We start from the raw sequence: 22,160 nt of genomic DNA, 5'->3' as shown, positions 1-22,160 counted from the left end.
CTGAGGTCTATAAAAATCATGACTGGTGTGGAGAGAGTAAATAAGGAAATGTTATTTACTCCTTCCCATAATACAAGAACTAGAGGTCACCAAATGAAATTAATAGGCAGCAGGTTAAAAAAAAAAAAAAAAGAAGTATTTCTTCACACATTGCACAGTCAACCTATGGAACTCTTTGCCAGAGGAAGGCCAAGACTATAACAGGGTTCAAAAAATTACCTGTTCTGTTCATTCCCTCTGGGGCACCTGGCATTGGCCATTGTCGGAAGATTGGACCTACTGGGTTAGATGGACCTTTGGTATGATCCCAGTATGGCCGTTCTTATGTTTTTATGACCCTCAGTCTAGACTATGGAAGTACAAATAGCAGTGCATATCGAAGTGCTGCGCTGTAACTCCTCTGTAAGGACATTGTGGGTCTAAAAGTTCACTAGTTTACATTAATGTAATCCTCTTCAAACGTGATTACATTAAAAAGTCAGTATACTTCAGTAGGTACCTTTTAGTTCGCACCCACAGAAGTTACAGCACAGCACATTCATATGCACTGCTATTTGGACGCCCGCAGTCTGAACTGCAGGGCAGTATTTGCAAGTCCTTAGATTGTAGTTGCTATAATTCAGCTGAAAACAAACAACGGAATTCAGAGATGGAAGAATGTTTTCCAAGATTTCAACCTGCTTCAAAACAAAAAGATGATAGAAAAAAGAAAATGTTGCTGCTCATGTCCTCCATTTTGAGAGAATACTTAATACAGATTACCACTAAAGGTTAAATTTTTTTTATTTTACACTGAAATAGCAATTCCTCAATTTTAAAAAAGAAGCCCTAAAATGGTCCTATGCTAAGCAGACTAAAGTTGAGTCTGTATCTGAATGATAATACTCCAAGAAAAACCAGGATTCCGCAGGAAGCGTTACTGATTTAGCAGATGGCATTGTTCTCTCTGCAGCATCACTCAACAGTCCTTCTGCGCCTTTGGTAAAGGAGCAGTATCCAGCTCAAAGAGTAGCCTTTAAGATGAGAAACAAAATCAAAGTTCATACAGAGTAATTAACGATCCCACAGACATTTTAAGAGAAAGGGTGTTCATCTGCCTTGGTAGCTGTGAGGAAGGAGGACAAAGGTGTAACACAAATCAGACATCCGAGTTCATTCATGACACTGGTACAGACTCCTTAATCACCCCATGACAAATTACTTAATTTTACTTTGCCTTTTCTTCATCTGTAAAATTGGGGTAATATTATTCAGCTCCTTCACATGGATCATGAAAGGCTAACTCCATGGGTGTTCATATCACTATGAGATCCTTGAATGGAAGGTAGCATAAGTGAATAGCATTATTACACTATATCTTTCAATTCCCCTGTTTCACTAAGGACACAGTATTCTTCACTTAACATCTTAAACTGGTCTAAAAGCATCACATCTCAGTGTGAAGTGATACAATAAACAACTGGATCTGAAAAAATCCACTCACAGTAAGTAGTACCATGAGTATCATCAAGTTTGGTAGAATCGAAGCTTTCAATTTTTATGATTATAGGCTTATGGTTTCAAAGATAACATTAAAAACATGAACAGGTACATAAGTTCTTCCTAAGTCTCCAAAAAGAGCTCCTCAGAGCCTCCACTATTGCTCCGGGGCTTTGCCAACTGAAGCAGAGTGCAAATTGACTGCAGTCTTTACTGTTTTCATAGTTGCTATTAAGAGTTTTGTAGACCTCAGCAACAATGACAATTGTGTCAGTTTCATTCTAGTGCTACTTTGCTGGCACTTTTTGTAGCAGGCATTGGGGTTATTTATTATGTAGGATGACTAAAAAAGAGGATGCTGAGGGGTAGAGCAATTAAAACACCCCTCACATCAGCCAAAAAGCAGGGCTGGGGGAAATAAGTTGGGAGACTGTTAAGTAGTAAACAAACAAAAGGCTGCAGTCAAGGTGGCTTGGAGGTGGGATGGAAGAAGAGAGAGAGTGCTCTCTTCCAGCAGTATACTGACTTTTTAATTTGGAGCGGGGTGGGAGGGGGGGGCGGAGCTGATTTAAAAAAAAAAAAAGATGGAGCCCCTAGATCAGGGGTCGGCAAACTATGGCCCGCAGGATGCATCCAGCACGTCAGGCCTTTTAATCTGGCCCTTGAGCTTCTGCCGGGGAGCAGGGTCAGAGGCGTGTCCTACTCCAGCGCTCCATACAGGGAGTGGGGTTGGGGGCTTGCCGCACGAGTCCCAGAAGCAGCGGCATGTTCCCCCTCCAGCTCCTACACATAGGGGCAGCCAGAGGGCTCTCCGCATGCTGCATCCGCCCCAAGCCCGCCCGCCCCCCGCAGCTGCCATTGGCCATAAACCGCAGTCAGTGGGAGCTGCAGGAGCAGCACCACACCTCCATGTAGGAGCCATAGGGGGGCATGCTGCAGCTTCTGGGAGCTGCGGGGGTGGCGCCTGCAGATGGGGCAGCGCACAGAGCCGCCTGGCCGCGCCTCCACGTAGGAGCCAAAGTGGGGACATGCTGCTGCTTCCGGGACCTACTTGAGGTAAGCGCCACCCAGAGCCTGCACCCCTGAGCCCCTCCCCCCCACTGTGCCCCAGACCCCTGCCCCAGCCCATATCCCCCTCCTGCCCTCTGAACCCCTCGGTGACAGCCTGGAGCACCCTCCTGCACCCCAAAATCACCAGCCCCAAACCCAGCCAGAGCCTGCACCCCCTCCTACACCCAATCCCCCAATTTCGTGAGCATTCGTGACCCACTATACAATTTTTATACCCAGATGTAGCCTTCAGGCCAAAAAGTTTGCCCACCCCAGCCCTAGATACAAGAACAGTAATGTGACAAGAATCCCCACTTTCTTTGCTTTTCTAAAAGTTGGAGGTGGAGTTAGTTCATATTTGAAAGTTTCCCTTGGACATTAGTAGGACTACCACTTGTCATATGAAGTTCTGGCTAGTACATGTAGTCCTTTGACTATACACTACCTAGGCCAAAAAAAAAAAGTTTATAAACCCTATGAGGAAGGAGGTGGGTGTGAGGGAGGATGAGAGAGAGATTGGCAGGATAAATCAGAAAAGAAATCCAGTATTCTGAAAGTCAGATTTGGAAAGGAGATGTAACGAAAGGCCAAAGATGTAGGAGAGAATTATGCAGGGAGAAATATCTGTGATTTTTCTTAGATTAGGAAAAGTGCATGCAGCTTGCTTGATGTTAGTAACACAGACTAATCCCAACTTTTTCCCTATCACAGGGTCGACCTCAAACAACTATACTGAGGTAAATGTTGTTAACCTGAGTCTACACTAAGGACTTGGTCATGTTAGCTAAACCTGACCTATTCTTACCTTTTATCTTTTCCTAATCTAAAGAAACCAAAGGGGGTACAGGAAGAGTGAAGACAATGTAAGAAAAGAAGGAAAACAGAAAAAAAAACGAGGTACCTGATACGGAAAGAAGGTATAGAGGCAAGCGATGTTGTTAGTTGTATTTTAAAAAATAAAAGTTGATTGCAACAAATGTTGTGATTAAATATAATACACAAATGGTTTATTCCTAACATCACAGGTATATGGTAGCACATGCATTTTTAACCTTTCCTAGTATCAGGTAAGTTTTTCAACCCCTACCTATTAATTTGTAAAGCACCCTGGGATCCTTCTGGATAAGAGGAGTAACAGCATACAATTTCAAAGCAAAATCAATCAAATATAACTTACATTCAATTTCAATATGCATTCCCCTTGACTATTTGCTTTGAAAATATTTAATATTAAATAAAAAGATTTAATAATGGTCATTTTGAAACTATTGACAATATGGGGTACTTTCTGATATCTTAAAAATGAATTTATTTCCCGTGTTTGAGAATACGTTGAAAATGTATTTCCTCCCTGTGTCCTCCTCCTTTTGGCAATCATTGATTTATTAAACTCCTGTTAGCTTTCATGGTACCTGAAGGTGCTCAGTGCCTCTGGAAACAAGGCCATTTTTTCAGTTACCTATAGAATACTCATAAAATCATAGAACTGGAAGGGACCTTGAGAGGTTATCTAGTCCAGTCCCCTGCACTCAAGGCAGGACTAGGTATTATCTAGACCATCTCTGACAGCTGTTTGTCCAAACCTGCTCTTAAAAATCCTCAATGATGGAGATTCCACAACCTCCCTGGGGAATTTATTCTAGTGCTTAACCACTCTGATAGTTAGGAAGTTTTTCCTAAAATGTCCAACTTAAACCTCCCTTGCTGCAATTTAAGCCCATTGCTTCTTGTCCATATCCTCAGAGGTTAAGAAGAACAATGTTTCTCCCTCCTCCTTGTAACAACCTTTTATGTACTTGAAAACAGTTATTATGTCCCCTCTCAGTCTTCTCTTCTCCAGACTAAACAAACCCAATTTTTTCAATCTTCCCTCATAGATCATGTTTTCTAGACCTTTAATCATTTTTGTCGCTCTTCTCTGAACTTTCTCCAATTTGTCCATATCATTCCTGAAATGTGGCGCCCAGGACTAGACACAATACACCAGTTGAGGCCTAATCAGAGCAGAGTAGAGAGGAAGAATTACTTCTTGTATCTTGCTTACAATACTCCCGCTAATACATCCCAGACTGATGTTTGCTTTTTTTGTAACAGAATTACACTGATGACTCATATTTAGCTTGTGATCCACTATGACCCCCAGATCCCTTTCTGCAGTACTCCTATATAGGCAGTCACTTCCCATTTTCTACGTGTGCAACTGATTGATTATTCCTTCCTAAGTGGAGTACTTTGTATTAGTCCTTATTGAATTTCATCCTATTTACTTCAGACCATTTCTCCAGTTTGTTCAGATCATTTTGAATTTTAATCCTATCCTCCAAAGCACTTGCAACTCCTCCCAGCTTGGTATCATCCACAAACTTTGTAAATGTACTCTCCCTGCCATTATCTAAATCATTGATGAAGATATTGAACAGAACCGATCCCTGCGGGACATGACTCGTTATGCCCTTCCAACATGACTGTGAACCATTGATAACTACTCTCCGGGAATGATTTTCCAACCAGTCATGCACCCACCTTATAGTAGCTTCATCTAGGTTGCATTTCTCGAGTTTGTTTATGAGAAGGTCATGTGAGACAGTATCAAAAGCCTTACTAAATTCAAGATATACCACATCTACCACCTCCTCCCATCTACAAGGCTTGTTACTCTATCAAAGAAAGCTACCAGGTTGGTTTGATACTATTTGATCTTGACAAATCCATGCTGACCGTTACTTATGGCCTTATCTTCTAGGTGTTTGCAAATTGATTGCTTCATTATTTGCTTCATTATCTTTCTGGGTACAGAAGTTAAGCTGACTGGTCTGTAATTCCCCAAGTTGTCCTTATTTCCCTTTTTATAGATGGGCACTATATATGCCCTTTTCCAATCTTCTGGAATGTCTCCTGCCTTCCATGACTTTTCAAAGATAATTGCTAATGGCTCAGATATCTCCTCAGTCAGCTCCTTGAGTATTCTAGGATGTATTTCATCAGGCCCTGGTGAGTTGAAGACCTCTAACTTGTTTAAGACTCTGATCCTACCTCATTTTCACTGGCATTCACTATGTTAGACGTCCAATCGCCAGCAACCTTCTTGGTGAAAACCAAAACAAAGAAGTCATTAAGCACCTCTGCCATTTCCACATTTTCTGCTCGTCTCCCCCCTTCCCCCATTGAGTAATGGGCCTATTCTGTCCTTTGTCTTCCTCTTGCTTCTAATGTATTTGTAGAATGTTTTCTTGTTTCCTTTTACGTCCCTAGCTAGTTTGCTCTCATTTTGTGCCTTGGCTTTTCTAATTTTGTCCCTACATACTTGTAGTATTTGTTTATATTCATCCTTTGTAATTTTACCAAGTTTCCACTTTTTGTAGGACTCTTTTTTGAGTTTTAGATCATTGAAGACCTCCTGGTTAAGCCAGGATGGTCTCTTGCCATACTTCCTCTCTTTCCTACGCTGTGAGATAGTTTGCACTTGTACCCTTAATGTCTCTTTGAAAAACTACCAACTGTCTTCAGTTGTTTTTCCCCTTAGAGTTGCTTCCCATGGGATTTTACCTACCAACTCCCTGAGTTTGCTAAAGCCTGCGTTCTTTAAATCCATTGTCTTTACTGTGCTGTTCTCCCTCCTACCATTCCTTAGAATCATGAACTCTACCATTTCATGATCACTTTCACCCATGACCTTCCACTTTCCAATTCTCAACCAGTTCCTCCCTATTTGTCAAAATCAAATCTAGAACTGCCTCCCCCAAGCAGTTTTCTTCACCTTCTGAAATAAAAAAATTGTCTCCAATACATTCCAAGAATCTGTAACCTCACAAATTTAAAAATGATGTCTAAATTCTTTGAAGCAGGGATTGTCTTTGGTCATGTGTCTTCTATAGAGCCAAGCACCTCACTGGCTCTTAACATTAACTCATGCACTATTTACCAACACAAATCAACTACAATGGTACTAAAAATGGTCTTGGGGTCATATATTTGAGGATGATGTTCTATCTTATCTTTTAAGTTTCTGGGATAAACAATGAGTTCCTCAGAAAGATAAAAAAGTCTATACGGAAAGGCAAGTAGAAAATTACATCTCCCAATTTTTGAATTTCAATTTTCACAAGATTTTATTCACTAGTCTTCAAAGTACTTTTAATAAGCTAAAAATAAAATTCTTAAAGATTATAAGGTACTAGAGTAAAGTGAATTTGGAAACTATTAGTGAACACAAAGCAAAATAGTGCAATTCTGGGATGAAGAAAAAAATATTTAAAATATTGCATCGTATTCTATTTCTATTACTGTGGTGATTTTATACAAGTTAGAATGAGATACAGCCGCAGTATGACGACTCATTAAATATTATAGATGTACACAAACAACAGTTCTAAAGTTTACACAATATGTATTAAGGCTTCAACCAATTTTTAACTATTGGAGGTTAGGACAAAACTTACCAGGGGACAAGTTATCCACAGCTGCCTCCTGCAGGGTTTCTCATACCTTCCGCAGAAGCATCTGGTGCTAACCACAATGGGAGACAATATTGGAGTAGGTGGAGCACTAGTTTGATCCAGTATAACAAAATTCCTCCCATGTGTCTAATGATAAATTATTCCATGTATTTCTGTTAATTTAAATATCATCCCACAAATTAAAAACAAGATTAAATTAAAAGAAACCCATGGGGAATTAAGTCACAGAATTATATAATTCTATTAAAATAACGGAGGAGAGGTCAGTCAGCTGTAAATGTCTGAGGGGGAATTCAGATCTCACCTTAATTCCCCTCCTCCACACAGATTTTAAGTAATATATATCATCATTGTAAATAACATTTACTCTATATCATTAGTAAACCATCTTCTCAAAATTTCAAATGCTATTTCTGTAGCAGAACCTCTGGATAAGGAATGCACAGCTGCTGAGCAGATGTATAACTTCAGAATTTAGATTCCATTATTTCTATTTTCTTTTTACTAGACATTTTCACATTTTCTATTTCCATCTGTTTTTTGACCTCCCCTCAGTTTCTCCCCTTGTTTTAGTTCATTATGCCAAAATAATTCTCTAAATTAAAAACATCTTTATATTCAAAGAAGTTGTACATTTTAAGAGATGTGGGAGGGTGTAGCACCTCCAGGGGCAAAACAAAATCAGACAGTTCAACAGAGGCTCAGGTCTAAGCAAAAACTGTCCTGTCTGGGTAGGGTTTTATTTCAGGGTTCGTGGTTCAACCTGAACTGGCAAGTCTCTAACTACATTCCTTCCATGCAGTTTTAAGAGTAGTAAACTCAAAAACACAAACCATAAGGGACTGTTCCTATATTTCATCAGAGCTCCCTGCCCTAGCTTCTGGGTAGCACTATATCTTAATCTGTGGCCTTGTCTACACACAAACTTTCACTGGTTTAACTAAAGATGTGTTTTTAGTTGAATTGATGCAAACCCAAGTGTTGCTACTTTTAGATTAATTTAAGCCTGTATCTTATATTGATTAACGTAATTTAGTAAACAATCTATTCAAGCTACACAGATATAAACCAGATTATTAAATCTATTTAAGTGTTCACACAACAGTTCTGAATCACTCTAACAGAGTTTTTAAACTGATGCAGTTGTGTCTAAATAAGGCTCATCTACTCTCAGGCCCAGCCCTCATTAGGTGATTTTAGAAAAAAATTCTCACTAGTACTATCACTTGTTCAGCTCCATCAGAGGAACCCCTAATGTAAACAAGGTTTGGGAGCTTTCCGCAATTTTTTTTAACTGCACCACGGCAGTTAAACTTGCTCAGAGAAAACATAAATGTAACCTTTGAAATGAGTAAAACCATTAAAAAAAATGTACCAAAAAGAATAAGATTTTTTAATTGGAACATTTTGCTTTACTGAACAATTTACATTTTACTGAACCAATATATACACAATTTAAAAATAAAGTACATTATCACTAAACTCACAACAAATGCAACACAAAAGTAAAACAAGAATCTTTTTCCATTCTTATTTACTCACATACATTTCTGTTTTGTCTCCAGCAGAAGAGAACTTCATAAACAAGATTTTAAAAGTTTAACTGACATAATGGTAAGAATGCAGGTAACCAACAGAGCCTTCCCTATAAGCAGGGTTTCTACCTGTGCACCTAATCAAACCGTTTGAGGGGGCTTTTGCTAAATTTCCCTAGTACAGAGGAAGTCTGAGCATAACACACCCTTCTTTTGGTTTGTTGAGCCTAACCAGGCTGACTACACCCTAATTAACTATCAGCCAACAGAACCTTGCTAAGCAGTCCCCCAAACCAACTAGGAATTAATCCTCAAATCCTTAGGTCACTGCCTGGTTCTGTGGGGATGCAGCAAGGCTTTTGGGTCCCCATCCAAGGAGTATCAAAAGACCAGCACTTCCTATTAAAGGGAGAAAAGGGGTACCTTTATGCAGGGTGGATAAAAATCAACTTTTTTTTAAAATTGGATTTTTTTTAATCAAAAAGCATTTTATCAAAAAAATCTGAGGAAAAAACCTATCTAAAAGATAGTTTTAATTAAGATACATAATAGCTCAAAGATATCTCATCATGGAATAGGGATTATAAATACTAATTCTATAGTGTGAGACAGTATATTCCTGTCATGTTTAAGAAAAGTTTTGTAAATGAATTCCAATAGTTCATGGATTAGGGACCCAATCTTATGGGATTCCAGGGGCTTCTATATAGACTATTTAGGTTAATCTTTCTATCTACTCAATGGAACTCAGTGCTCAAGTCTAGAAAATACCATTAGAGAAGATACCAAACTGCTTAGATTCGCAGTTCTCAAACTGTGGATTTGTGTCTCCAGAGATGACATGCTTGTTAAGAGCAAAAATGTTTTTAAATAAATATATAGAGGTGAAAAATAACAGACCTCAACCCTATTGTCCCTCTATAAATTCGTGTACACAAAGTCAATCCCTTACCTCTCTCTAAAAGTGAAAAGTTTAAAAAAGTTCAAGGAATAGAAGATTGGTGGTGGTGGAATAGATCTGGACAAGGAGAAGAAGTCTGGAGATAAACATGAGAAGGGAGGGACAGGCAGTAGAAACAAAAGTGAAACTGTTTGAGCAGCATATTCCAGAAGTCTTGAGGTCTTTCTGAGTGTAACCTTCATAGATTTGAGATCTACCATACCATTCACTCACTAGAAGAGAAACTCTATAATGGCAGCAGGCCGTAAAAGAGACCCAGTTTGGGGATATTTTAATGAAGTTCCTCTATCGGTGGGTAAGACAGGCATGAGCGCAAAATGCAAACAGTGCAACAAAGAAATGCAAGGCCTGACTGCCAGCATAAAACAACAACATCTTGAGAAGTGTTCCTTCTCAGGAGGAAGCTGCATTGAAGATATGAAAGGAACATGTCTGAACATGCAGGATCTTCAGGTTGGTAACAACCAACAAGAATGCACTTTTATGCAGAAATCCATGATTAAATCGAGTCTTCCTGACTAGTGATTTAAATCATGATTTAAATCAAATCCACCCCACCTTCAGTGAACTGAGATAAACAAAAAGCCAATGAAAAAGGTACATCTTCAAGCCCCAACCATACATACACCATTCATTTCTATCACACTCCACTTCTCCCTTGTTTCAGTTAAATATTTTCACTTTTACTTCCATCTCTCTGACCCAAAAGTCCCTACTGCTTTAAGAAAGTTTTTCACATCTCCTTTTGGAACTTCTATTCTTTCCCATGAGCAGGCAGGATCACTAGGAAGCAATGAGAAGTGTTCTCTACCTCAAAGGTTTCTTGCCGCATACACACAGCAGCACAGGACAGTGCCTGCATCTCTGCAGCACCTGCATATTCTGAGTTCTCAGAAGAGTGAAAACAACAAAGGCAGTGGTCAGTTTGCAAAGTCCTATTGGCAGCCTGTAAATGCTAAATTGTGAGATTATCCCAAATTAAAGTCTTAGGAGTGTAACAGGGAAGAGAAAAGGGGCATTGGAAAATATAAAGTATTCAGTCGAACAAATATTAACCCCTGAAGGTATCATGTTCCTCCTTTGTCACAAAAGCAGAGGAAGTTAGGGTCTAATCCAAAACCCAGTGAAATCAGTAAGTTTGTTCACTGTCTTCAATAAGTTTTGGATCAGACCCTTAAACAGCAGAACTCAGAGCCTCTGAAGAGAGCCTGAACTAGTTACTTTCCACAAGAAAAATTGTGGTTCATGATTCAGGACCACACAGGTTATGGGTGTAATATGAGATATAAAATTCTCTCTGCTCTGACAGACATGAAATACACATCAAGAGGAAAAAAAGCCAACACTGCCATGTGTTATTTAGGTTTGTACTTTGCTACATTTCATAGTGTCATTTGTTTTTCTTGCTAAAATAATGCTTGCATTTTATCAGTCACAATATAATAGTTATCACATTTTCAAAAAGGTGATGAGCTGTGGGAGTAGATTTATGAATAGTAGCTGGAACTACCTTTATCTTCTATACCAGTGCTTTCTAGTGAAGCTTTGGCAAGGATTATTAAATGTTTAAACGACATACAGGGATTATTATACCCAATACAAGTATTTGAGTTTGTACTGAGAAATTTAAAAATGGCCTCTACTTAATTTCCCATATTTACTGCTAAACAGACAGTCAGGTAGTTGCCTGAAATTATTAGGCATATATTGACATTTGTTTTTGTTTTTTCTTTCTATAGCAGAGCTTGAATCAGATGGCGGCATATTACAATTACATTTAAAGGGTATTACTTCCCTCTCCACAACAGGAAAGACTTTTTGCTAGGCTTACACAGGAAAGAGCATCAGAGGATGCAGTTGTGTAGTGCTGAAATGCATTCTATACATTATTCCTCTCTAGGATATTTAATTGTTTTTAGTGGTTCTTATCTGACAAAATGTTTCCCCTCAATGATATTCATGTAAGTATTTATTTTGTTATGTATCCATTGTTATTTTTTTTTAAATTGCACAAATACCACTGAATACATGCCTGTTAAGGCCAGATATATATGTTTATAAGATTTCCAATCTTAGAGATTGGAATTGTATCCCCCACAATGTTTGGGCAGACCCTAGCACAATGGGGCTCTGATCAGGGCTGGTACATCTAACACAGAGATGGGCAAACTACAGTCCGCGGGCCACATCCGGCCCGGTCCTTGAGCTCCCGGCCCGGGAGGCTAGCTCCCGGCCCCTCCCCCGATGTTTCCTCTCCCCTGCAGCCTCAGCTCACCACATCACCAGGGCAATGCTGTGGGTGGCAGGGCTACGAGCTCCTGGGGCAGCGTAGCTGCACCTGATGCTATGTGCTGCATGGTGGCATGGCTGGTTCCAGCCGGGCAGCATGGCTACCAGCCACCTGTGCTCCAGGCAGCATGGTAAGGGGGCTCAGGGGATTGGATAGGGGACAACAGAGTTCGGGGGGGGGGAGGGGGTCAGGGTCAGGGCAGTCTGAGGGCAGGGAACAGGGGGGTGGAATGGGGGCAGGGGTCGGGGGGCAGTCAGGAAGGAGAGGAGGTGTTGGATGGTGTGGCAGGGGCAGTAGTCCCGGGAAGGAGAGGGCTATCAGGGCGAGAAGCAGGAGAGTCGGATAGGGGGCAGGGTCCGGGCCATGCCTGGCTGTTTGGGGAGGCACAGCCTCCCTAGCTGGCCCTCCATACAATTTTGGAAACCCGATGCAGCCCTCAAGCCAAAAAGTTTGCCCTTTCCTGATCTAACAACTATAGTTAGGCTTTGAAAGATTACATTTTTATTGGTAAATGTCCATAAACATTGATTTCAACACACATGCCGCCAAAAAAAAATGTCCATCAATAATAATCAATTTATGGATAGGCAAAGAAAGAAAAATGTTGCTTGAGAAATTATTAGAGTTTGATTTAAGGATATTTATTTTGTGCATTCTGACATGTGATGCTGAAAATTTGTATCAACTCTTAAAGAGCTTTAACTTTTTGAATCTCAACATCTACTGTGATTAAATAATTACTGTCTGATCCTGCCATAATTTCCCATAACTGTGAAACATTAAATAGATACAAATAAAAAAGCTAAAAAATAAACGTCAGAATTATAAAAAAAAAATTGAATTCTGCCCAGCCCAACTATAGTAATGTAAATATCAATTAATAAGATTCCCCGATCTTCTCACATTAACCACTATGAATTATACAAATTCCCAACATTATGCCCATAGTCCAATGAGCCTCAATATATGCCAGTCTTTTGAACTACACAGCTTGATAAACTGAAATGCAAGAGACAAGAGAGGGAGGAAGTAATCTCTTAGTACCTCAATATCAACAAGGAGGGAGCCTCTCTCAAAAGTCAGGAGAAAAGGAGTCTAAGGATCACCCTTGGTTTTCCAGTTTTAAATCAGACACTCTTTTTTCATCACCAGAGGTCCAGCTCCATTATTAGAGTTAATATTTCAAACTGTGTGGCCCCATTAAGGAAGAAAGATAAACCCAGTAAGATGCTGGAAAACTTGTTTGCATGAGATGTCCACATTCTGTCAAATTGGAAACCAGCTCCTCAGTTCTGTTCTTCCTCAATGGCAGGCCAACTATTTTTTTTGTTTAACTTCAGGCTGATGAAGAGCAAGCATAAAATATTGAATAATTATTGCTGTACTGGGTCCTTAATAGGAATATATCTTATATTTATCCATTTACTAGAAAATGGTGTACTGTTCCTAGACAGAATTGCCATGAAACCCCGTTATTGTTTTACCGTTTCAAGTTCCTGAATATGGTCTATTTTTTTCCCCCATTGGAAATTAACTGACTCAATTTAGTTTTTCAATTCATTTCCTTATCCTCACCAAGAATTATGTATCTCTCACCCCAATATTACTTTTCATTTTTTAAATATGGTTAATATCAGATATGTCTCAATTTTTATGTTATTTTTGTTTTTAATTAAATATCTTTTCCAGAAATAGTATGATTTACATGTTCAAACTCAAATTATTTTAATCACTTCTGGGAATATTAACAGCTATGAAGACTTTACCTTAGCTTCTAAGCAAAAGATCATGAAACAAAAATTGACAAAATTGTGTCTTTCATTTCCGAAGCACAACAATGACATTGTAGAGGAACACAGAAACCTGATGTCACCAGCGAGGAGTGCAGATGTTAGGTAAGGTAACTAAAGAAGAAACAAAGCATCAAGATTTTATGGGGATAATCTGCTTAAAAACAAAACAAAACAAAAAAACCTCCAAGTTATCAGCCCATAGAAGATTTGCATCTAGGGGGCAATTACTCTGCCTTGCAAATTAAACCAGTCTGTTTGCCATATACAGTATCCTGTCTTTTAGGAATAACACTGGAGGAAGTGAGGCTCTGAGCATACTCTCAATCTCCAAATATTCTACCATAGATTGGGCTATCCATCTGCACCACTAAAAAAAAAAAAGTCAAGAGATTTGGCTTGACGTTACTGAGTTCTTCCTCATTATTGCTTATTTTCAGAGGTCAGATAAAGAAAGAAATGCCCACTGGCTTGAAGACTGAGTTCCTCCTTATCAAAGAAGTGCCTCATGTGTTTGGGAGATGGTGGGGTGCATTCCCAGAAATCAACAGTAAGGGAGAATTCCCTATTTGCAACTTTACACAAGAATGCCTGTAAGATTTACATATTTAAAAAAATCCTGCCCTATCAGTCCCTTTCAGTGAGTCATACCATAAAGGTATTGTATACAGCCCTACAGCTGGATTGACTCATAGCTGGTTATCTGCTATTGGGAAACAGACTGTTTCATTCATCAAAGATGCCAGCCATGAAGAGAAGTGGGGTTGAGGATGGATTTTTTTCCAAGGAGGTTGGTGAAGTAGGGTCTGTTTCTCTTGACAGAAATAGGATTGGCACATGCAATGTATGCACAAAGCCTTGGATTCTGCCTTCTCCTCCTTTCATGCAGGAGAACTGCACCACTGCTCTTGCTGTGGAGCCAACATCTCTGGCCTTCTGCAGCTTAAAAAACCATGGAAATTTTCATATATCAAGCTAAGAGATACAAAGGGTAAAACTGACTTCACTAATCTACCACAGGGTAACACTTTAAAAAAAAAGGGGGGGGTGTAAAAAGTGTTAATGTTCTCTACACATAGTTTCTCAATATTTAATTTTTTAAAATATAAGTTAATATGCATGCATAACAAATCCTTCACTGAACATATTTTAACACTACACACCTGCACAGCCTTTACCTTGCTTCACAAAAAAAATTAGAAATATAACTGCAAAGGGTTTTTTGTATTAAATCTAAACCCAAAATAATATTCTTCAAACCATGCTCCAGAGAACTCATCTCAAAAACTCCAGTAGGCAGGTTCTAGTCTCCTGCTCTCATTCAAAAGCCTCTTCACATCCATTTCCCAACACTTTTAAGCAGAAGCAACATTCATCTATAGTGGACATTTTACTGGGGTAATTAAAACACAAAACAAAAAAACAAATACACACCTCTTCACATCTGCCATGGCCAAGAACAAAATCTCAACACAACACAGAACAAATCTGACCGAACATTTGCAGTAACTACCCAAAAAACCCTTATGAAAACGAACAACCACAAAGCCTAAACCTACCAGAAAATGGTTTAAGAACAGTTGGTTCCATATCCATACCAACTGGAGGAAAAAGAAGAACCAAGAGAATACATTAGAGTATATACATTTTTATACTCTTGATTCCAGATTACACTGGAACCAAGGAACAAGCACATGTCCCCCTTAAAGGTTTTACTGCAGTCAGTATTTTTGTGGTTCATGTAGCTATATCTGCAGAGACAATGTCAAGAAGATTAGAATTTAGTTTTATATAGAGGCTTTTATTGCAAAATCATTTGAAATACCTTGTAATTAGAGTTTAAAATACTTGATCATATTTTATCACTGAAAAATCAATCTAAAAATTAAAAAAAAATGTTTTGGTGTCACAATTTAGAAACAGTAAGGGAGGTAAATTTTCCTTATGAAAGTCATAAGACTCTAGCTTTACCAAATACATTAATCTTTTATGTTAAATGAATGTCAAATAGCACCTACTATGATCTACACCCACAGGTGCAGGTTCTTGCTTGTAGTGCAATACTTCACAGTCGCTAAACAAAAACTCAACCCCTATCATAGATCTTAAATATTTGTAATATAAAATATGCATCTGTTAAACAACTATGTCAAAAATGTTACCCTGATTAAAAAAGGTGAACATATTTCCACCAAGTTTTAATTACAGAGTTAGAAGTGCATACTTTGATATTAACTCTATTAATAATCTCTGGACATGCAGCACTGCTGTGCAGTGCTATATCCAATGACAGTCCTTATCTCGTAAGTTTTTTTCTTGGGTGATCACTGAAAAGTTATCACCTTAAATATGTATTCTCAAAACAGATTTTTCATCTTCTGCAAAAAATTAATATGAAAACATAATCAACCTCTCACTTGTAGAAGAGGTGAAACTGTTGGATTTAGATTCTGCAATACTGTTTCTTCGTACAGAATCTAGTCTAAACATTTTAAGAATTCTGAAGTGTTACTGTTTAGCCCAGTGGTCCCCAACTCAGTGCCCGCGTGCGCCAATGCCCCACGTCCTGGCCGGCGGTCGAGCATCCGCCGAAATGCTGCTGAAATTCAGCAGCTATTTCGGCAGCGACACCTCTGGATGACACCGCTTGCCAAGTCGAGCATCCGCTGAAATGCCGCCGAATTCCAGCAGCATTTTGGCGGATGCTCGACCGCCGCCACGGTCCTTCGCCTGGTGCCCGCCAGATGAAAAAGGTTAGGGACCGCTTGTTTAGCCAAACCGCTTTTTCTAGATTTTGTAGTCAGTTACGCAGATATGCAACCTAAAACCTAACAGACCATTTTCCTCAAGTACAAAAACTATCAGATGCTTTAATGTTTAACTGTTGAATTATTACAGATTTAATAGAAAGAATGCAACATAACTTTGTTTAAAAACATCTCACAACGGTAGAAATTAAAGGCCCTTCATGAAAGCCCTTACTAACCTAAGTAATGCCAGTGATTATGAGACTCTTCTTGCACCAGTATAGATTGTATACCACCCAGCCTGAAACTACATTACCAAAATGGGGGTTGGGGGGGAGCCACTGTAGTAGAGAAACACATAAAGCTCCAATCTTGCAAGGGGCCCCGCACTGACCGAGCGCTGTGCCCATACAGAGCCCCACTGACTTCCATGGGCCCTCTGCGTCACTGCCAGGGCCCACCCACAATGCGCACACTTGCAGGGCTAGGGCCTGCTTTGCCGAGCGGCGCCAGCACCCCGGGAGCGGGGCGCAGAGGAGCGTTGGAAATAACGTTACTGTCGCGAGTCGCGTTATCCCGCTCAGGCAGCGCCCGGCGCGGGGTGAAAACAGCGAGAACGAGCGGTGCCGGGGGGCTGTTCCCGCAGGAGAAGGGGGCACGACGTGCAGGGTGGCTGCGGCACCCAGGGCTCCGGCGGCAGAGGTGGCTACGGCCGTGAAGCGCGACTAGGGCCCAGCCCCGCAGCGCACCCCCGTAGGACGGGGGTCTCGGCGATAGCTAGCGACCAGCGTGCACGTCCCTCCCCCGGCCCGGGGCAGCACAACGTGCCCCCCATCAGTGCATCCCGGGGGGGCTTTTCCCCGACAGCCAGAGGCGGAGGGAGGTCCGCGGGAGAAGCCGGCCCCGCGAAGGCGCGCTGGGCCTCTCGGCCCCCCGGGACTCCCCGCACTCACCCGTCGCAGGGCTCCGTCATTCTCTTCGCTGGGGGTCGCTCCCCGTGTCACCCTGCGAGCGGCTCCTGGCCTCACACGGCCCGGCTAGACGGTGGGGGTGGAGGCGGGGGCGCGAGGAGAGGGGACACGGCGCAGGCTCCGCCGCCACAGCTCGCAATCCCGACGCCCAGCCAGAGCCCCCTGCGCGCGGGAGGGGGGAGCAGGACTCCAATCACTGCAGCCAGCGACACCAGCCAGCACCACGGAGGGGGGGGAGGAGGCGGAGCGCGCAACCGCCGCGGCCAGACTGGCTCACTCGGGGCGAGCGCCCCTGGGACACCACCGCCCTCACGCGCCGCCAACCTCCAACTGCTACCAGCGCCTCCCGAGGGGAGCCGAGCGCTGCTCGGCGGAGATTCCCGAAGGCTTCCTCCCCGCCCCCTGACACGCGAGCGCTCGGAGGAGACCGCCAGTGCCCCCTCCCCCAGGACCCGAGCGTTCGGAGGTCACCAACCGCCGCCCCGACGGTGCAAAGACCATAAATGCCCCCGCCCAGGAGATCCCCAAACCCGAGCGCTGGGAGACCGCCAACCCCTCCCCCGCAACCCGAGCGCTCGAGCTCACCAAGCCCTCCCCCGCACAACCTGAGCTCTGGGAATCACCAGCGCCAAACGCTTGGAGGCAGATCACCCACTCACCGTCCCTGAAGTCCGTGCTTGAAGATCGCCAAAGGGTTACCCCAGGGAGTTCCTGGGGATGAACTGACAGGAGCCTGGGCCTTTCTGCTCCCTCAGCCAGGAGCACAAACTACCCTTGCTCCCTCCTAAATCCCCTCCCTGGTGCTTCCTCTGTGTTGCCCACCCATACTCTGCCACCACCACCCACTCACTCCCAAGGTTACTAGCAGGGCCTGTTGATATTGACATGCACTGTTTTAAATAAATCACTTCAACTCTCCACAACTGCCCAAACCAGAACCCATTAGGATGATCTCTTGTGGTGCCTCCAAAAGAAGGGAGTGCAGGAGGGTGTTTCAGCAAGAGAAGGTGGTCAAATGGCTGTGTGAGGCCAACGTCCTTAGCAGAGCAAAGGTAGTGACATGTTGGGAAGTGAGAGCAGCATTAGAAAGAATTATCAGTGGCTTTGAAGGAAGAGAATAAGCTTGGACTTTATGCAGCAGAAAACGGAGTCAATCCAAGGTTTCAAAGAGCTCTGAAGGTTATGTTAGCAGCTGTGCTTTGGATGGATTCAAAGGGAGCAACATGCATGTTAGAGTGGCCAAGAGGAGGTGGTTATAGTAGCAAGATGGTAATCTGGACAAGAGTTTTAGCTATGAGAGAAGGAAAGTTTGAATTCTGGAAAGGTTACAAGAAAAGTGGCAGGATATTGTTGTAACCTTTATGTATAGGATGAAGGAGAACAACTTTTATAGTTTAGAGAAGGGCAACTAAAATTATTAGCGGTTTGGAATAGGTCCCATATGAGGAGAGATTAAAGAGGCTAGGACTTTTCATCTTGGAAAAGAGGAGACTAAGGGGGATATGATAGAGGTATATAAAATCATGAGTGATGTGGAGAAAGTGAATAAGGAAAAGTTATTTACTTGTTCCCATAATATAAGAACTAGGGGCCACCAAATTAAATTAAGTGGCAGCAGGTTTAAAACAAATACAAGTAAGTTCTTCTTCACACATCACACAGCCAACTTGTGGAACTCCTTGCCTGAGGAGGTTGTGAAGGCTAGGATTATAATAGGGTTTAAAAGAATTGGATAAATTCATGGAGGTTAAGTCCATTAATGGCTATAGCCAGGATGGGTAAGGAATGGTGTCCCTAGCCTCTGTTTGTCAGAGGGTGGTGATGGACGGCAGGAGAGAGATCACTTGATCATTACCTGTTAGGTTCACTCCCTCTGGGGCACCTGGCATTGGTCACTGGTGGTAGACAGGATACTGGGCTGGATGGACCTTTGGTCTGACCCAGTTCATCCATTCTTACGTTCTTATCTTGCCCAGATAATTCTCCAAATAACTAAGCCAGCTAAGACTGTGACACCTTATCCCTTTCACCTCCCTAGTGAGATGCATTCCTTACTTGTGAATTTGCCAAAGGCCATGCTTTGCATTGAGTTTCTCAGCTCCTCATTATTAGCAAGGTGCTGTCTGTCTTCAATCAGTGCTTCCCAACCACTGGTACAACCACTCAGAAGGAGTCTTGGTGGTGTTGCACTGTGTGACGTGTAGAGGGGCACACTGCCCACCTGGACTCCAAGCATTCTATGCCACACACCCCAGAACTACACCAGTTCCACTGTGGGCAGGGCCTTGTGCTCTTGCAGAGAAGGGACAGGATTTGCACCTTCATGTTGCAGAAGAAAAGTGATTAGAAGTATTCAGTTTCTGTTTATTTCAAGAGCTTTATATGCATAGCCTACTGCAAAGGAAAACTAAAATTCCACAGAACTACTCAGTTTCCCTTTGCAACTGAATGGAGCACTGCTTGGGACACAGCATTTGCTGCTGGCAGGACGGATGCCTACCCAGACAAACTCATTCCAGGGAGCAGCTGATTGCAAAGTGTGGTGAAGACACTTAGGGGTGGCAGATGGCCTCTCACAAATGCTTTGGAGTAAACACAAGCATTCATGGTGTGGCGTCCACTTCACAATCTAGCTCTATTCCATTTGTTGGTATTAGATAGAATTTATATACCTTCTGCACTTCAGCTTCAAACTACTTACTACCTCTGGATCTGAGATAATAGCTCAGGCTTTACAGCACAGTTCATGTATATTTTAGACCCTGATTGAATCAGAACTGTGGGGTGAGTACTTGTATCATGTTAACCTAGTCTAGAAAATAAAGAGGAAAGTATCATTTAAAACCTAATGCCTTTGCAGCTTTTTTTTTACATGAACACAATTAAATGCACATTTTAAAAATGTGTCTAAGTGACTAAATACTGTGGTGATAGGCACAGTAGAAATGCAAACCTTCTTTTCTTAGATTTTCAGAAACATCCTGCCTTTTGTCCCTGTGCCAGAAAAAATGTGTCAGCATCCAAAATGAAAACAGCCTACAGCACAGACAAAAATCACAGCTTCTACACTGGGCAGTATAGAACCCCGAGAAACCCAGGTACCCTTTTTCTTTGAAATTATTGACATGTATGCAGTTCCTCCACTCTGCCTATCTGCTCAGAATAACAAAACAGACAGTACAGAAGAATGTGACAGGCATTTGTTCTCACAACCCAAAGCACAACTGCTAGAGCTAACTTTAAGGCAGCAGACATAACAATATCTCTGTAAAGTAATAAGCTGTGAGGTAATGTGATATTGAGCCTTTCATGCAGAGGTTGATTCAAATCCAATATAGGTTCCTAATGACCAAAAGCTGAACATTGAACATCCGTTTGATGCTGTATGAGAAATGTATAACTGGTTTTCATCCAGTTCCTATTGGACAGATTTATACATCGCAAAAACTGCAATTGCAAAGGGTATCTTTTAGGGCGCTCATTGGAATAGTCTTGTACTGAATATGCTTGAAGTATTTCCTCCCAGTCAGGACTGAAGCACGTGTTCTGTTGGGGATTAAGTTTGTGTTGCCATTGCCCACATTGTATCTATTCTCTGAATAAAGAGAGGGCTCAGGTAATGTGGCATCTTTCATAAATACTAAATTTAATAAAAAATGTAACACACTATAAGAAAATAGCATTAGAATAATGTCAGGGTTGCATGAGATGGAGGTAAATCTAGGTCTAAATGAGTGTCAGACGCCTTTGCACAGAAAGTTACTCAAATGGCTGGGTTTGTGATGGCCATGAGTAAAAAAAAATCAGATGGAAAGCAAAGGATTGGAAAGAGCCAATAACCATGACTCTGATTTCACACTGGTGTAAATCATAAATAATGCCAGCGAAGTTAATGGAGGTACAATTGTGTAAAACCCACATAAGTGATGTGAGAGTCTGGCCCATTATTTATAGGTCCAAAGTAATATGTTTAAAAAGAGGGTTTGCATGTAGACAAGAGTTTATAGCAATTCAAAAGGAGCAGGATGTAATAAATATAAGGTGAGAAATATCAGAGCTGTCACTTGCAAATGTTTTAATTATGTACTCCATAAAAGACCCAATCTTGCAATTCTTACCAAGCTAAATTTGAGAGATTATCTTGGAGGCTTTGCCCGAGTGAGGAGTGAAAAATCGGGCCTGAAATGGGATATTTTTGCACATTTCTGTTTGGGGCAGATTGTTAGTATATGATAAGTCTGGCTGAGGATGATCTATCTATTTAAACCAGGCACTTGGTAGTGAGCACCATGAATAGGATCTGGTCAATGAGGCATATATGCATGCAGCCCACCAGTTATCAATAGCATAAACTCACCTTGCTAGTGACTCAAGACTGTAGGAGTGCGCAAAACCTGGGAAACCTCGCTCTTTAATAAAATGGGTATTTATTTTGATAACAGAATCTCAGAAATACTGAGACAGGCTCAGAGAGCAGGAACATATGGGTACCCTACACTTGGCCCTGAGGTATGTGGGGACCCCAGGTGAAATACAGTAGGACCAGCTCAAGGTGGACAGTCATGTTGCAGAGATTAAGGAAGCTGTGTAGAAAATGTTCTGGTTTTTCGATAAATTTATAGACTAGATACACTTCCAGATGTTTTCTCTGTCATTTCCTCTCCAGGAATTTTTTGTCAGTTCTTGGAATCACTTTGGGCCCAGAAAATCTTAAATATGAAAAAATCTTCAAGAAAAAGAAATACATATTGAGAGATAAGGTCAACTGTATGAGCAGCGTATATTTGTATATCCTTCTTCCCTTCATACCTCCAAAGTATGCAGTGTGGTACATACTCCAGACACTCCGAAACTGGTTCAGGGCGACCTGTTGCCAACAA

General features: G+C 41.5%; 1 protein-coding gene and 1 long non-coding RNA gene across 5 annotated transcripts in view; one reads left to right on the top strand and one right to left on the bottom strand.

Moving 5' to 3' along the window:
- The window catches only part of BMPR1A (bone morphogenetic protein receptor type 1A), a 192,147-nt gene extending 174,089 nt beyond the window's left edge, over positions 1-18,058 (bottom strand). For 3 of the 4 annotated variants that reach the window (XM_039547801.1, XM_039547799.1, XM_039547802.1), the window contains exon 1: positions 17,263-17,660. The gene's annotated coding sequence lies outside the window, so the exon portion shown is untranslated. Of the gene's footprint in view, positions 1-17,262; positions 17,661-17,939 lie in introns of those variants that run through there. The other variant, XM_039547800.1, reaches the window with a different exon arrangement.
- On the top strand, positions 16,717-22,160 carry LOC120409533. Its single transcript, XR_005601326.1, has 3 exons — positions 16,717-17,011; positions 20,247-20,378; positions 21,947-22,160. It is a non-coding gene; the product is annotated as an uncharacterized LOC120409533 (long non-coding RNA).

This window comes from Mauremys reevesii, linkage group 7 (genome assembly GCF_016161935.1).
Source record: "Mauremys reevesii isolate NIE-2019 linkage group 7, ASM1616193v1, whole genome shotgun sequence".
NCBI classification, from domain to species: Eukaryota; Metazoa; Chordata; order Testudines; family Geoemydidae; genus Mauremys; species Mauremys reevesii.
The sequence above is the reverse complement of the archived record's forward strand: the minus strand, read 5'-3'. Positions and strand labels throughout refer to the sequence as shown.